The following is a 5,239-nucleotide window of genomic DNA, read 5'->3' on the forward strand; positions in this document are numbered from 1 at the left end:
CGCCCCCCACCCCTTCACCCCCTCCCCAGCCTCCTTGTAGGAACTTCCTTCCTCCTTTGGGACGTGAAGGGGTCAGATCAGCTCCCTCAAGGCCTGGGACCTTCCCAGGAACCTCTCTTCCATCCACGCATTCTGCTGGTCCTTGGGGGCCACGTGTTCTACACTCTGGGGATGTAAGTGTGCGAGCGCCTGGCTTTGTGGGACCCCCAGTCTGGCCGGGGAGACGGCTGTCAGACAATCCCCCAGGAGAGTGTTGATGTCCGCTCTGGCGAGTGCTACGCGGGAGGGGCTCCGGTGGGTAAGTCAGAAGAGCTGGGGGAGGGGGAAGTCAGGGGAGCTGAGCGGGATGAGCAGGTGATAATGGGGTGAATGGGGCGTGGGGGAGGTTTGAATCGGTTTTTGGAGCGAGCAGGAGAATAGGGAATGCGCACAGTAGGACTGCCAGGCAGCTTCGAGGCATCTAGAAACCACACGGGCGCACAGAGGCATTCGATTGGTGTTTGTCTAACGCAGTGGTTCTCAGCCTTGGCTGCACATTAGAATCACCTGGGAATCTTTTTAAAATCCTGATTTCTGGGCCTCATCCTGATCCTGAGGCCCAGAAATCAGGATTTTAAAAAGAATCCCAGGTGATTCTAATGTGCAGCCAAGGTTGAGAACCACTGGTCTAATGCATGGAAGAAATGGCACGCAGGTGATCTCCGTCTGATGTTCTTGCGGCAACAGAGAAGCTGGGCCATTTTTTAAATTATATTTTGCGTCCAGCTGGCGTGGCTCAGTGGTTGAACGTTGACCTATGAACCTGGAGGTGAGGGTTCGATTCCCAGTCAGGGCACACGCCCGATCCATTCCTGGGTTGCAGGCTCGATTGCCCCACATGCAGGAGGCAGCAGTCAATGATTCTCTCTCATCACTGATGTTTCTATCTCTCTCTCCCTCTCCCTTCCTCCCTGAAATCAATAAAAATATATTTAAAAAATAATAAAATTGTATGTTGCTTCTCTGTAGAATGGCCTTCGGAGAACGGACTCCCTGAGATCTGCACTCCTAAGCAGGCATCACACTCTCCCGTCAGCCGCCCCTGCCGCCCGCAAGGCCCCACGTGGGTGAAGAAAAGTCACCAGCTACTCCACCAGGAAACGCTCCGCCGTGCCAGTGACGTTGGCGATGTGCCACAGGCGCCCACGAGGTATGTCCGAATGCTGGGCGCCCGGGAAACGTAATAGTTCAACCAGCACAGCAAACCAGGCTGAGATCCCGTGAAGGACTCAGACATTGAAAAAAAAGGCGGGGGGGGGGGGGGTAGCTTTTTCAAAGATAAAATGGTTTGGTTTCTCAAATGGCCATGATCTACAGTGTAAGTACCGAGTCCCTGAACCAAGGCAGAATGGGGAAATAAATCAAAAATACAGGGGAGGCCCCATCCAGTAAGCGAACCGCCTTCCAGCTGCTGGAAAAACACTGCAGTGCCCTGGGGTGAATAAATAATAAAAGGCTAGGGAAACAATACACCCTGAAAACACCCGTCCCTCCCTCCGTGCTGCTGGCCGGACAGCGCGGGCGGGTTCAGGCTGCCGGGCCACACAGCCAGCGAGCATGTATTTACCCATAACACGGGGTCCTTTCCAGAGAACCGGGGAGGGCATTCCGAAAACCTGAAGCCGGTCTGGGACCTCATTATTTCACCCCAAGCTCCAGTATTCACCCCTGAGGCACTGTGCCCTGCTATCTGGACTAGGTAAATGCTAGGAATAAGAATTGTGGGGGTCTCGCCCGGTCAGTGTGGCTCAGGGGTTGAGCATCAACCTATGAACCAGGTGGTCACAGTTCAATTCCCGGTCAGGGCACTGGCCCGGGGTGCAGGCTCGATCCCCAGTGTGGGGCTGCAGGAGGCAGCTGATCAATGATTCCCTCTCATCATTAATGTTTCTATCTCTTTCCCTCTCCCTTCCTCTCTGAAATCAATAAAAAAGAAAAAGAAAGAATAAAGAGTTATGGGGGTCTCAAACCGACCACACCCCTTTTTCTTTTTCCCTATAGGTAGGCTCTTGAGATTATATACCCACAAGTAAGACAATACACGATGATTTTCATTCTTACCACACCTTGCCTGTAAACAAACAAACAAACAAACAAAAGAACCCCACCACTTTCATTCCTCTGGGTCCTATCTGTTTCACAATTGTAGCCTCAACTTTGCTTGTTCACACATTTTTATATCATTCCTTAAACAGATGCTATCCCACCATCACAAGCAACTTACACAGCAAACAGGTACAGAACACAACACGAATGCCTCCTAAAAACAACAACAACATAAAGGTGGAAGTAATAGTACTGCAGAATCACAGACTTCCAGAGTGAGAGAGGGCTTTGGTGAATCAGAGAGAGGGTAACGGCTTGCGCTAGGGAAGAAAGTAGGTGGCTAGGAAAGGCCTAGAAAGAGAAAATGCCCAGTAGAGGTCATTTCTGCAGCCAGGCCTGGGAGCAGTGCACAGAGAAGCCAGCGCCCTGCCTCACTGCACAGCCTCCTGGTTGGCTCGTGGGGGCCAGGGAGCCACGGCAACGGCAGCCCAGGGCGGTGGGCTGACTTCCAGGGCCGCTGTCAGGCGCACCGCCCGCCGTGCAGAGCAGCCCAGGAAAGGAGCTGGTACTTAGGGTCAAGCCACTTGTTCTTGGATGTTAATTGGTCACAGAGCATGTCCTGGGATTTGATTTTACTCCCCTTCATTCTTTTTAAAAAATATATATTTTTATTTATTTCAGAGAGGAATGGAGAGAGAGAGAAATATCGATAACGAGAGAGAATCATCGACCGGCTGCCTCCTGGGGATCCAGCCCGCAACCTGGGCATGTGCCCCTGACCGGAATCGAACCCAGGACCCTTCAGTCCAAAGGCCGACGCTCCATCCACTGAGCCAAACCAGCTAGGGCTCCCCTTCATTCTTGATTTAACACAATTTTACTCCCCTTCAATCTCCCCTGAAAGCAGAGACGGCCACTGTTACCCCATTTTACAGATGAGAAAGCCAAAGGCTAGTTTTCTTTCTCGACGAGGCCGGCGTGGTGTGGTTACCCAACATCCCATGTGGAGTTACACGGGAGTCTCTGTAGGCGTGGGCAATGAGAACACGAATAGCATCTGCACAGAGAACCACACCCCTGGCCCAGGGCACCATTATGAAGGTTAGAAATCCTGAACTCTGTCCCCCAGGACGCCTCGTTACGCATTTCCCACACAACGCATTAGAAGAGGCGGTCGCAGCCGGGACTCCAGTCCACTGACAAGGACAGCAGCACGTGCCCACAAGCCCCGAAAATCGGAACCCTCCAAGGAGGAGCGAGATCAAGCGGTCAGCCCTGGGTCATTTCAGGAGGTGCCACGACTGTTTCCTCATCTAACCTCTCTGCATTTTTTGTTGTTGTTAATCCTCACCCACGGATATTTCTTCCATTGATTTTTTTAGACAGAGTGGAAGGGAGGGGGAGAGACAGAGAGAGAAACATCGATGTGAGAGGGAGAGAGACATCGATTGGTTGCCTCCTGCACACGCCCTGCCTGAGGCCGGATGTAACCGGGGATCGAGCCTACAACCGAGGCATGTGTCCTTAACTGGAATTGAACCCGGACCCTTCAGTCCGCAGGCCAATGCTCTATCCACTGAGCCAAACTGGCCAGGGCCCAAGGATATTTTTCCATTGCTCTTCAGAGGGAGTAGAAGGAAGGGAGGGAGGGGAGAGAGGGAGAAAGAGAGAAACATGGATGTGAGAGAGACAGCATGGACTGGCTCCCTGGGGGCAGGAAATGAACCTGAGACCCAGGCAGACATCCCTGATCAGGAATCAACCCTGAGATCTGTCATTGCCCAGGCTGATGCTCCAACCAGTGAGCCACCCAGCCAGGGCCCATCTGAATTTTTTTAAAAATCACTTGTTAAACAACAGATTTTCATCTTCACCAAAAGAAGGGATTATTATTCTAAAACCACCTCATAAGTGATGGCAAATTCACATGGCATAATATTACAGTGCAATAGTTAATGGTGAGATCAAAAGAACAAGATATGAAAAGCAAGTTACAAAATATGTGTGAAGTGATGTCACCTTTATTAATAGGTGGATATGTATGAATACATGTATGCATCAATAATATTTATGTGGCCCAGCCGGCTGGCGTTGCTCAATGGTTGAACATTGACCTATGAACCAGAAGATGAAGGTTCAATTCCCAGTCAAGGCACATGCCTGAGTTTTGGCCTCAATCTCCAGGAGGGGGTGTGCAGGAGACAGCTGATCAATGATTCTCTCATCATTGATGTTTCTCTCTCTCTCTCTCCCTCTCCCTCCCTCCCTCTCAGAAATCAATGAAAATATACTTAAAAAATAATACTTATGTGTAGGAAAATGGATGTACCTACTGCAAATATAACAATTATGGGTGATTTGTATTTTCTTTCTCATGCTTTTCTGTGATCTGTACGTACTTTCAATGATTTTGTACCAGACGGTAAAAGTGTTTCTAGACAGCAAATGATGCTCAGACTCGCGCATCTTCACGCCCTCTTGGCGGGAGTGTTAGCAGGAGCAGCTCCCCGGAGGGTCACATGGGCAGCCCTGTCACATTTCCCAGCATTTCTCAGCCACCTCACTTCCACACGTGCACGGGAACAGTCATCACAGATTGTTCGTGTAGCAAAAGACTAGACAACTTAAATGTCCATCCACAGAGAAATGCCAATAAATCAAGCCCACATCTGCTCAAGGTGACGCGGCCGGGAGAGAGGACGCGCGCTTAGGGACTGTCTCTAATCCTGTGACCAGGTGGGAGGAGCAAGGTGCAGAATGCGTGCTGCCGTTCGCATGACGTTACTGTTGAGAATAGACTCGTATGTGCGTGTGCATGTACCGGCTGTCTCCGGAAGGCTCCCCTAGAAAACTAGCACCACGCGGCCTTCAAAGAGGAGAAACAAGGGCACAGGAGAGAGGAGAGCAGGTCGGATAGCTTTCCACTGGGCTGTTGAATTTTTTACTATGCGCATATGTTACTCCAAACGCAACCCCAAACAAAACCCTTAAAACGCCTGGGGGGACGCTGCACCCATTCTCTTCCTAAGGGTGCCAGCACCTGAGCCACGGCCTCTCCCTCTCCGTGCTGAAGGCAGCCCCTTAAAAAAAGCTGCCTCCCGCCAGCGAAACCGGTGGACCCTGCATGCCGCTGTCCACCCAGTGCCCTCAGGGG

At 51.2% G+C, this 5,239-nt stretch overlaps 1 protein-coding gene and 1 long non-coding RNA gene across 9 annotated transcripts in view; one reads left to right on the forward strand and one right to left on the reverse strand.

Annotated features, from left to right (window-relative positions):
- The window catches only part of LOC102243060, a 20,170-nt gene extending 18,469 nt beyond the window's left edge, over positions 1–1,701 (forward strand). The window contains exon 3 of the long non-coding RNA XR_313646.2: positions 1,009–1,701. This is a non-coding gene — a long non-coding RNA (uncharacterized LOC102243060). The remainder of the gene's footprint in view (positions 1–1,008) is intronic.
- Positions 1–5,239, reverse strand: part of ATP6V1C2 (ATPase, H+ transporting, lysosomal 42kDa, V1 subunit C2) — a 30,100-nt gene that overhangs the window by 21,178 nt on the left and 3,683 nt on the right. The gene's annotated exons all lie outside the window — the stretch shown is intronic.

This window comes from Myotis brandtii, unplaced genomic scaffold (assembly GCF_000412655.1).
Source record: "Myotis brandtii unplaced genomic scaffold, ASM41265v1 scaffold247, whole genome shotgun sequence".
Lineage (NCBI taxonomy): Eukaryota > Metazoa > Chordata > Mammalia > Chiroptera > Vespertilionidae > Myotis > Myotis brandtii.